Genomic DNA, 13,070 nt, shown 5'->3' on the forward strand with positions numbered 1-13,070 from the left:
CCCAAAGGGAGCAGACACCAGAAGCAAGAGAGGTTACAACTCTATAGCCTCCAAAAAGTCCACTCAAAAATCTATACAAAATGAAAAGACAGAGAAATATGACCCAGATGAAGGAATAAGAAAGAACCCCAGAAAAAGAGCTAAATCATCTGGAGATTAGCAACCTCCATGTAAAAGATTTTAAAGTAATGATAGTGAAAATAATTCAACATATTGGAAAAAATCTGGAATTAAAGATTGATAAATTACAAGAAACATTGAACAAAGAAATACAAGATTTAAATAATAATCAAGCAGAGACACAAAATACAATAACTGAAATAAAAATTCATTAGAAGGAACCAATAGCAGAATACAGGAGGAAGAAAAGTGAATAAGTGAGGTGGAAGACAGACTGGTGGAAGTCACTGATGCAGAACAGAATAAAGAAAAAAGAATGAAAAGAAATGAAGATTATCTAAGAGCACTGTGGGACAACTTTAAATGCAGCAACATCAGCCTTATAGGTGTGCCAGAAGGATAAAAGAGGAGAAAGGGCTGGAGAAAATATTTGAAGATATAATAGCTTAAAACTTCCCCAACATAGGAAAGGAATTACTCTTTCAAATCCAGGAAGCATAATGACTACCATAAAAAAATAAACTCAAGGAGGAACATCTCAAGACACATTAATCAAACTGACCAAAATTAAAGATAAAGAGACTACATTGAAAGCAGCTAGGGGAAAGCAACAAATAACACACAAGGGAACCCCATAAGGTTATCAGCTGATTTTCCAGCAGAAACTTGCAATAAATACTTAAAATGATGAAAGGAAAAAATCTCCAACCAAGAATACTCTACCCATCAAGGCTCTCTTTCAAATTTGAAGGAGAAATCAAAAGCTTTACAGACAAGCAAAGGTAAGAAATTTGAATACCACTAAACCAGCTTTACAACAAATACTAAAGGAATTTCTCTAGGTGGAAAAGAAAAGGCCACAACTAGAATCAGGAAAATTACAAAGGATAAGGATCACTGTTAAAGGAAAACATATAGTAAAGGTAGGAAAACATTCACAAATATGTTACCAAAACCAGAAATAATGAGGAGAGGAGCATACAAATGCAGAATACTGTAGATGCATTTGTAATTAAGAGACAAGCAAATTAAAACAGTCTTGTGTGTGTGTGTGTGTGTGTGTGTGTTTTGATATATTCCTATATCAAAACCTCAGGGTAAAATCAAACCAAAAATTTACAACAGATACACACACAAATAAGAAAAAGCAATGCAAATACAACACTAAAGATAGTCATTAAACAACAAGAGAAGATATCAAGAGAAGGGAAGAAAAAAGATCAATAAAAATAAGTTCAAAACAGTTAATAAAATGGCAATAAGAACATACATATCAATAATTACCTTAAATGTAAATGGACTAAATACTCCAACCAAAAGACATAAACAGGCTGAATGGATACAAAACCAAGATCGATCTATCTATCTATCTATCTATCTATCTATCTATCTATCTATCTATCTAGATATCTACAAGAGATCCACTTCAGTTCTAGGGGCACATACAAATTGAAAGGACAGGATGGAAGAAGATATTTTGTGCAAAAGGAAATAAAAAAAAAGCTGGAGATATTCACATCAGACAAAACAGACCTTAAAATGTAAAAAGTTACAAGAGACACAGAAGAATATTACATAATGATCGAAGGATCAGTCCAAAAAGAAGATATAACAATTGTAAATACATATGCCCCCAACATAGGAGCACCTCAATATATAAGGCAGCTGCTAACAGCCTTAAAAGGAGAAACTGACAGTAACACAATAGAAGTGGGGAATTTTAACACCCTACTTACAACTATGGACAGATATCCAAACAGAAAATCAACAAGGAAACACAAGCCTTAAATGATGACCATTAGACCAGATGGGCTTAATAGATATTTATAAAATATTCCACCCCAAAGCAGCAGAATATACATTCTTCTCAAGTGCACACAGAACACTCTTCTAGAATAGATCATATTCTGGACCAAAAATCAAGTCTCAGTAAATTCAAGAAAACTGAAATCATATCAAGCATATTTTTCTAATCATAACACTGTAAAACTAGAAATCAACAAGAAAAAACTGCAAAAAACACAAACACAGGAGTTCCCGTCGTGGCGCAGTGGTTAACGAATCTGACTAGGAACCATGAAGTTGTGGGTTTGGTCCCTGCCCTAGCTCAGTGGGTTAACGATCTGGCATCACCGTGAGCTGTGGTGTAGGTTGCAGACACGGCTCAGATCCCACATTGCTGTGGCTCTGGCGTAGGCCGGAGGCTACAACTCCGATTGAACCCCTAGCCTGGGAACCTCCATATGCCACGGGAGCGGCCCTAGAAATGGGACCAAAAAAAAAAAAAAAAACACAAGCAGACTCAACAACATGCTACTAAACAACCAATGGAACACTGAATAAATCAAAGAGGAAATTAAAAAATACCTGGAAGCAAATGACAACAAAGACACAACAATCCAAAACCTATGGGATGCAGCAAAAGCTGTTATAAGAGGGAAGTTTATAGCAATACAATCCTACCTCAGGAAATAAAAAAGATCTCAAATAAACAACCTGACTTTATACCTAAAGCAACTAGAGAAAGAAGAACAAACAGAAACCAAAGTTAGCAGAAGGAAAGAAAACACAGAGCAGAGAAGAAATAAATGAAATAGAAATGAATAAAACAATAAAAAGATCAATGAAACAAAAAGCTAGTTCTTTGAAAAGATCAACTAAATTGATAAATCCTTAGCCAAACTCAACAAGAAAAAAAGAGAGATGACTCTTATCTATAAAATCAGAAATGAAAAAAGAGAAGTTACAATGGACATCACAGAAATACAAAGGATTTTAAGAGATTGCTATAAGCAACTATATGACAATAAAATGGACAACCTAGAAGAAATGGACAAATTCTTAGAAAGGTACAATCTTCCAAGGCTAAACCAGGAAGAATAGAAAAGGTGAATAGTCCAATCACAAGTAACTGAAATTGAAACTGTGATTTAAAAACTTCCAACAAACAAAAGTCTAGGACCAGATGGCTTCACAGTCTAATTCTATAAAAAATTTAGCGAAAAGTTAACACCCATCCTTCTGAAACTATTCCAAAAAATTTCAGAGGAAGGGACACTATCAAACTTATTCTATGAGGCCACCATCACCCTGAATGCAAAACCAGACAAAGACACCACAAAAAAAGAAAATTATAGAACAATATCACTGATAAACACAGATGCAAAAATCCTCAAGAAAATACTAGCAAACTGAATCCAGCATTACATTAAAAGGATAAAACACTATGATCAAGGGGGATTTATGGCAGGGATGCAAGTATTTTTCAATATCTGCAAGTCAGTTTGATACATCACTTTAAGAAACTGAAGAATAAAAACCATATTATCCTCTCAATAGATACAGAAAAAACTTTTGAAAAAATCCAACACCCATTTCTGATAAAACCCTCCAGAAAGTTGACATAGAGGGAACCTACCTCAACATAATAAAGGCCATACATGACAAAACCAGAGCTAACACCATTCTCTATGGTGAAAAGCTGTTAAGAATTCTTGGTGAGATCAGGAATACGACAAGGATGTCTGCTCTCACCACTTTTATTCGACATAGCTTTGGTAGTCCTAGCCATGGTAATCAGAGAAGAAAAATAAATGAAAGGAATCCAAATTGGAAAGGAAGAATTAAAAATATTAGTTTGCAGATGACATAATACTATACCTAGAAAGTCTGAAAGATGTTACCAGAAAATATTTAGAGGTCATCAATTAATTTGGTAAAGTTGCAGGATACAAAATTAATACACAGAAATAAATTGCATTTCTATATACTAACAATGAAATATCAGAAAGATAAGGTAACCATCCATTTACCATTCAAAAAGAATAAAATACCTAGGAATAAAGCTACCTGAAGAGAAAAAGACTTTACTCTGAAAACTATAAGATGTTGATGAATGAAATCAAAGATGACACACAGATGGATATATATACCATGCTCTTGGACTGGAAGAATCAATTTTGCCAAAATGACTATACACCAAGGCAATCTACAGATTCAAAACAATCTCTATCAAATTACCAGTGGCATTTTTCACAAGACTAGAACAAAATATTTTAAAACTTCAAGGAAACACAAAAGACCCCCAAATAGCCAAAACTATCCTGAGAAAGAATAATGGAGTTGGAGGAATCAGGTTCCCTGATTTCAGACTATACTACAAAGCTACTGTCAGAAAAACAGTATGGTACTGGCACAAAACAGAAATATGGATCAATGGAACAGGATAGAAAGCACAGAAATAAACCCACACCCATATGGTCAGCTAATCTATTATAAAAGAGGCACAAATATAATACAATGGAGAAAAAACAGTCTCTTCAATAAGTGGTGCTGGGAAAACTGTACAGCTACATGTAAAAGAATAAAATTAGAACACTCTCTAATACCATACACAAAAATTAACTCAAAATAGATAAAATACTTATTTAGGAAGACCAGACACTATAAAAGTCTTTGAGGAAAACATAGGCTGAATGCTTTCTAACATAAACCACAGCAATATCTTCTCAGATGCACCTCCTAGAGTAATGATATAAAAACAAAAATAAACAAATGGGACCTAGTTAAACTTAAAAGTTTTTGCACAGCAAAGGAAACCATTAAAAAAATGGAAATATAACCCACAGAATGGGAGAAAGTATTTGCAAATGAAGTGACTGGCAATGATTAATCTCCAAAATATGTAAATACCTCATGCAGCTAAATATCAAAAAAACCCCCAACAACCCAATCAAAAATCAGGCAGAAGATCTAAACAGGTAGTTCTCCAAAGAAGACATACAGATGGCCAAAAAACACATGAAAATATGCTCAACATTGTTAACTATTAGAGAAATGCAAATCAAAACTACTATGAGGTACCTACCATTTTACACCAGTCAGAATAGCCATCATCAAAAAGTCTACAAGTAACAAATGCTGGAGAGGGTGTGGAAAAAAGGGAACCCTCCTACACTGCTGGTGGGAATGTAAATTGGTGCAACTACTGTGTAAAACAGTATAGAGGTTCCTAAAAAACTAAAAATAGAACTACTTTATGATCCAGCAATCCCACTCCTGGGCATCTATCCAGAGAAAATCATGACTCAAAAACATGCAGGTACTCCAGTGTTCATTGCAGCACTATATACAAGAACTAAGACATGGATGGAACCTCAAAGTCCATAGACACAGGAATGGATGAAGAAGATGTGGTACATATATTCAATGGAATATTACTCGGCCATAAAAAGAAAGAAATAATGGCTTTTGCAGCAACATAGATGGACCTAGAGATTATCCATACTAAGCGAAGTTACTCAGATAGGGAGAGACGAACATCATACTATATCACTTACATGTGGAATCTAAAAAAAGGATACAAATGAACTTATTTGCAGAATAGAACAGACTCACAGATTTCAAAAACTTATAGTTAACAAAGAGGACAGATGTTGGGGGGGAAAGGTGGACTAGAGGATTGGGATGGAAAAGTTCCAAAATTATTAGGTTGTGATGATTGTTGTACAATTATAAATAAAATAAAATTCATTGAACTATTAAAAAAAGAAAATATTTCCTTCTGATACTCCTTAAGTTAAAAAACTTTTAATGTATATCATTCTAAAACATAATGGGTACTTTCAATTTTAGTCATTTTATTTATTTATTTATTTATTTATTTATTTATTTATTTATTTATTTATTTTAAGGCTGCACCCACATCATATGGAAGTTCCCAGGCTAGGGGTCTAATCAGAGCTGTTGGCCACAACCACAGCCACAGCAATAGCAAAGCCATATCTGAGTTGCATCTGTGACCTACACCACAGCTCATGGTAATGCAGGATACTTAACCACTGAGCAGGGCAAGGGGTGGAACCTGCAACCTCATGGATACTAGTCAGGTTCGTTACTGCCAAACCACAATGGGAACTCCTCTAATTTACTCATTTTAAATTATGTCACATATTCATAACCTTGTATTACATATTGGACATTGATTAATTTTTTTTTTTGTCTTTTTGCCTTTTCTAGGGCCTCACCCACAGCATATGGAGGTTTCCTGGCTAGGGGTCTAATCGGAGCTGTAGCTGCTGGCCTACGCCACAGCCACAGCAACGCCAGATCAGAGCAGCGTCTGAGACCTACACCACTCTGATTAATCTTAATTATTGGAAGATCTTATTGAAATTGCTTTAGATTCTGATATTTTTAAAATTATTTTTTGTCCCATTTATTATCAAATTTGCTTCTCATTGCTCAACTCGATCAGATATAAAGCATTTCTCATGACTGTAATAACTTACTAACTGTGCCAAATGACAATAATGGGAAGATCTTATAGATGAAGATGCCCAATTATTCATTTTTATTGAAAAATTGTCTTAATTATGACTTCAAACCTTCAGTCCATAAAAATGAAGCACTGGTAGCTCTGGGGGCCCTCTGTGACTTTGATTTGAAGACTTGACATCTTTGGGTCTAAATTATTGCTATTTCTTTCATAGTTTCTGGATATTTGCCTTACTAAGAAAACACTTTTCACCAGAAAGATTATACACATACACTCCAGGTTTTTTTGCGTTAACTTTATGGGTTTATTTTATAAATTAATTTAAAATATTATATTGTATTTCATATGATTGGAAATATTTGCACATTTGGCAAGGGGCGTACAGATTGACCCAGTCTGATTTAAGTGTTTGCTCTTTTCCTACCATTTAGAAGTTTACATTTTGATACACAGTTTCCATAGTTGTTTTCTCTGACCTTCATTATCTAGTCCCAAAACAAATAGATGTATTTAATATGTGACAGTTCTTCACTGTTTATATTTTACAAAAATTTATTTTAGTTGATTTTAAATGTTCTGTCAATTTCTGCTGTATTTCAAAGTGACCCAATTATACACATATGTACATTTTTTATGCATGATATTTTCCATCTTGTTCCATCACAAGTGATTGTATTTAGTTCCCTGTGCTACACAGCAGGACCTCATTGCTTATCCATTCCAAATGCAATAGTTTGCATCTACTAACCTCAAACTCCCAGTCCAGCCCACTCCCTCCCTTTTCCTCTTTGCAATCATACATCTCTTCTCTATGTCCATGAGTCTGTGTCAGTTCTGTAGATAGGTTCATTTGTGCCATGTTTTAGATTCCACATATAAGTGATATCATATGGAATTTCTCTTTCTCTTTCTGACTTACTTCACTTAGTATGCGAATCTCTAGTTGCATCCATATTGCTGCAAATAGCATTTTTTTATGACTGAGTAGTATTCCGTTGTGTATATGTACCACATCTCCTTAATCCATTCATCAGTCGATGGACATTTAGATGGTTTCCATGTCTTTGCCATTGTGAATAATGCAGCAATGAACGTAGGGGTGCACATATGTTTTTGAATGAAAGTTTTGTCCAAATAGATGCCAAGGAGTGGGATTGCTGGATCGCATGGTAGTTCTATATTTAGTTTTCGGAGGAAGCTCCACAATGTTTTCCATAGTGATTGTACTAATTTATATTTCTACCAGCAGTGTAGGAGGGTTCCCTTTTCTGCCCACCCTCTCCAGCATTTGTTATTTGTAGACTTAATGATAGCCATTCTGACTAGAGTGGGGTGGTATCTTATTGTAGTTTTGATTTGCATTTCTCTAAAAATTAGTGATGTTGAGCATTTTTTCATGTGTCTATCAGCTATTTTTATGTCTTCTTTATTTGAAATGTCTATTTAGGTTTTCTGCCTATTTTTCAGTTGGATTGTTTGTTTTTGTTGTTGAGTTAATGAGTTGTTTGTATATTTTATATAGTAAGCCTTTGTTTGCTGCATAATTTGCAACTATTTTCTCCCATATGTTGTCTCTAGATTTTTTTATGGTTTCCTTTGTTGTGCAAAAGCTTGTAACTTTGATTGGGTCCCATTGTTTTATTTTTGTTTTTATTTCTATTGCTTTGAGAGACTGACCTAAGAAAACATTTGTATGTTTGATGTCAGAGAATGTTTTGCCCATGTTTTCTTCTAGGAGTTTTATGGTGTCTTGCCTTATGTTTAAGTCCTTAAGCCATTTTGACTTTATTTTGTGTTCTATTTTCATTGATTTACACGCAGCTGTTCTGTTCTGCCAGCACTGCTGGATGAAGACTGTCTTTCCCCCATTTTATATTCTTGCCACCTTTGTTGAAGATTAAATGACCATAGGAGTCTGGGTTTATTTCTGGGTTCTCTATTCTATTCCATTGGTATGTATATTTGTTTTTGCACCAGTACCACACTATCTTAATTACAGTAGCTTTGTAATATTGTCTGAAGTCTGAGAGAGTTATGCCTCCGGCTTAGTTTTTATTCCTCAGTGTCACTTTGGCAATTCTGAGTCTTCTACAGTTCCATATAAATTTCTGGATTGTTTATTCTAGTTCTGTGCAAAATGTAATGAGTAATTTGACAGGGATTGCATTGAATCTGCAGATTGCTTTGGGTAGTGTGATCATTTTTTTTATTTATTATTTTTTATTTTAACTCTTGCATCTAATTCAATTTTATATTATTTTTTATTACTCAATGAATTTATTACATTTATAGTTGTACAATAATCATCACAATCCAATTTTATAGGATTTCCATCCAACAACACCAAAGCATCACCCCACCCCCCAAATTGTCTCCTTTGGAAACCATAAGTTTTTCAAAGTCTATATGTCAGTAGCTGTTCTGCAAAGAAGTTCCTTGAGTCCTTTTTCAGATTCCACATGTCAGTGAAAGCATTTGATGTTGGTATCTCATTGTACGGCTGACTTCACTTAGCATGATAATTTCTAGGTCCATCCATGTTGCTAAAAATGCCAGTATTTCTTTCACTTTAATGGCTGAGTAATGTTCCATTGTGTATATGTACCACATCTTCTTGATCCATTCCTCTGTCGATGGACATTTAGCTTGCTTCCATGTCTTTGCTATTGCAAATAGTGCTGCAATGAACATCGGAGTACATGTGTCTTTGTGAGTCATGGTTTTCTCTGGGTAGATGCCCAGGAGTGGGATTGCTGCATCAAATGGTAGTTCTATGTCTAGTTTTCTGAGGAATCTCTCATACAGTTTTTCACAGTGGTTGCACCAATTTACATTCCCACCCACAGTGTACTAGGGTTCCTTTTTCTCCATACCCTCTCCAGCACTTATTGTTTGTAAGCTTTTTGATGATGGCCATCCTGGCTGGTGTAAGGTGGTACCTCAGAGTGGTTTTGATTTGTGTTTCTCCAATGAGGAGTGATGTGGAACATCTTTTCATGTGTTTTTTGGCCATCTGTATGTCTTCTTTGGAGAACTGTCTGTTTAGATCTTCTACCGATTTTTGGATGGGGTTGTTTTTTTGGTATGGAGCAGTAGGAGGTGTTTATAAATTTTGGAGATGAATCCCTTGCCAGTTGATTCATTTGCAAAGATTTTCTCCCATTCTGTGGGTTGTCTTTTCGTTTTGCTTAGGGTTTCCTTTGCTGTGCAGAAACTTTGAAGTTTGATTAGGTCCCCTTTGTTTATTTTTGTTTTAATTGTCAATACTCTAAGAAGTGGATCTGAGAAGATGTTGCTGTCATTTATGTCAGAGAGGGTTTGGCCTGTGTTTTCCTCTAAGAGTTTGATAGTGTCTGGTCTTATGTCTAGGTCTTTAATCTATCTGGAGTTTATTTTTGTGTATGGTGTTAGGGAGTGTTCTCATTTCATTCTTTTCCATGTGGCTGTCCAGTTTTCCCAGCATCACTTATTGAACAAGCTGTCTTTTCTCCATTGTATATCCTTGCCTCCTTTGTCATAGATGAGTTGGCTGTAGGTGCATGGGTTTAATGGTGGGCTTTCTATCCTGTTCCACTGATCTCTATTTCTGTCTTTGTGCCAGTACCATACAGTTTTGTTGACTGTTGCTTTGTAGTATAGTCTGAAATCCAGGCACCTAATGCCTCCAGCTCCATTTTTCTTTTTCAGGATGTCTTTGGCTATTCTGGGTCTTTTATGCTTCCAAACAAACTTTAAAATATTTTGTTTGAGTTCTGTGAAAAATGTCCTTGGTAATTTGACAGGGATTGCATGGAATCTGTAGATTGCCTTGGGTAGTATAGTCATTTTGATCATACTGACTCTTCCAATCCAAGAGCATGGTATGTTTTTCCATCTGTTTGTGTCATCTTTGATTTCTTTCATCAGTGGCTTATAGTTTTCAGAGTACAGGTCTTTTGTCTCTTTAGGTAGGTTTACTCCTAGGTATTTTATTCTTTTGGATGTGATGGTAAATGGGATTGCTTCCCTAATTTCTTTTCCTGCTCTTTCATTGTTGGTGTATAGAAATGCCATCTGTTTCTGTGTATTAATTTTGGATCCTGCAACTTTGCCAAATGCATGGATGAGCTCTAACAGTTTTCTGGTAGAGTCTTTAGGATTCTCTAGGTGTGGTAGCATGTCATCTGCAAATAGTGATGGTTTTACTTCTTCCTTTCCAATTTGGATTCCTTTTATCTCTTTTACTTCTCTGACTGCTGTGGCTAGGGACTTCCAAAACTATGTTGAAGAGTAGTGACAAGAGTGGACATCCTTGTCTTGTTGCTGATCTCAGTGGGAATTCTTTCAGCTTTTCACCATTGAGAATGATGTTAGCTGTGGGTTTGTCATATATGGCCTTTATCACGTTGAGGTAGGTTCCCGCTATGCCCACTTTCTGAAGGGTTTTATCAGAAATGGGTGTTGGATTTTGTCAAAGGCTTTTTCTGTGTCTATTGAGAGGACCATACGATTTTTATTCTTCAGGTTGTTAATGTGGTGTACCACACTGATGGATTTGTGGATATTGAAGAACCCTTCCATCCCTGGGATAAATCCCACTTGGTCATGATGTATAATCCTTTTAATGTATTGTTTGATTCTGTTTGCTGGCATTTTGTTGAGGATTTTTGCATCTATGTTCATCAGTGAAATTGGCCTGTAGTTTTCTTTTTTTGTGTGGTATCTTTGTCTGGTTTTCGTATCAGGGTGATGGTGGCCTCATAGAATGAGTTTGGAAGTATTTCCTTCCTCTGTGATCTTTTGGAATAGGTTCAGAAGGATAGGCATTAGCTCTTCTCTAAATGCTTGATAGATCTAGCCTGTGAAGCCATCTGGTCCTGGACTTTTGTTTGTTGGAAGTTTTTTAATCACAGTTTCAATTTCAGTACTTGTGATTGGTCTGTTCATCTTTTCTGTTTCATCTTGGTTTAGTCTTGGAAGATTGTACCTTTCTAAGGATTTGTCCATTTCTTCTAGGTTTTCTGTTTTATTGGTATATAGTTGCATATAGTAGTCTCTTCTGATCCTTTGTATTTCTGTGATGTCCGTTGTTACTTCTTTTTTATTTCTCATGTTAATGATTTGAGTCCTCTCTCTTTTTTTCTTAATAAGTGTCACTAAGTCTTTATCAATTTTGCTGATCTTTTCAAAGAATGTGCTTTTTTTTTTTCATTGATCTTTTCTGTAGTTTTCCTTGTTTCTATTTCATTTATTTCTGCTCTGATCGTTACGATTTTTTTCCTTTTGCTAACTTTAGGTATTGTCTGTTCTTCTCTCTCGAGCTGCTTTAGATGTAATGTTAGCTTGTTTATTTGAGCTTCTTCTCGTTTCCTGAGGTGGGCTTGTATTTCTATAAACTTTCCTCTTAGAATGGCTTTTGCTCCATCCCATAGGTTTTGGAGTGTCATATCTTTGTTGTCCTTTCCTTCTAGGTATTTTTTAATTTCCTCTTTGATTTCTTCAGTGATCCATTGGTTGTTTAGTAGCACATTGTTGAGTCTCCATGTGTTTGTGTTTTTTGCAGTTTTTTTCTTGTTGTTGATTTCCAGTTGTATAGCATTGTTTTTGGAAAAGATGCTTGATATGATTTCATTTTTCTTAAAGTGACTGAGGTTTGATTTGTAGCCAGGGATGTGATCAATCTTATAGAATGTTCCATGTGCACATGAGAAGAATGTGTATTCTGTTGCTTTTGGATGGAATGTCCTATAAATATTTATTAAGTCCATCTGGTTTAATGCTTTATTCAGGGCCTGTGTTTCTTTTTTGATTTCCTGTCTTGTTGATGTGTCCATTGCTGTAAGTGGGGTGTTAAAGTCCCCCACTATTATTGTGTTATTGTTGATTTGTCCTTTTAAGGTTGTTAGCAGTTGCCTTATGTATTGTGGTGAACCTAATTTGGGTGCAGAGATATTTAAAATTGTTACATCTTCTTCTTGGATTGATCCTCTGATCATTAGGTTGTGACCTTCCTTGTCCCCTAAAATATTCTTCATTTTAAAGTCTGTTTTGTCTTACATGTATTGCTATTCCAGCTTTCTTTTGATTCCCATTTGCATGGAATATTTTCTTCCATCCTCTCACTTTCAATTTGTATGTGTCCCTAGAAGTGAAGTGGGTCTCTTGAAGACAGCATATATATGGGTCTTTCTTTTGAATCCATTCAGCCAGTCTATGTCTTTTGGTTGGGGTGTTTAGTCCATTAACATTTAAGGTAATTGTTGGTATGTATGTTCTTATTGCCATTTTATTCATTACTTTGGATTTGTTTTTGTTTCTCTTTTTTCTTTCTTACTTCTCTTGTTCTCTCCTCTTGTGGTTTGATGACTATCTTTAGTGTTGTATTTGAGTTGATTTTTCTTATTTGTTTGTGTATCAATTGTAGACTTTTGGTTTGCAGTTATTCTGAAGTTTTGATATAAGAGTTCATGTGTATATATACAGGAGATTGTTTCAGGTTGTTGGTTTCTTAACTGCAACTGCATCTCCAGTATCCTGCATTTGTCCCCACCTCTTCTCATGATTTCTGCTTTTGGTAGCATAATTGTGCCTATATGATTTCATATCATTACTGTATATATACATTTACTGGTGAGCCTTGTCATTTGTGGTATTTTTGTTTCCTGCTGTGGCTTTTTTTTCTGTCTAGAGAAGT

This window comes from Sus scrofa, chromosome 1 (genome assembly GCF_000003025.6).
Source record: "Sus scrofa isolate TJ Tabasco breed Duroc chromosome 1, Sscrofa11.1, whole genome shotgun sequence".
NCBI classification, from domain to species: Eukaryota; Metazoa; Chordata; class Mammalia; order Artiodactyla; family Suidae; genus Sus; species Sus scrofa.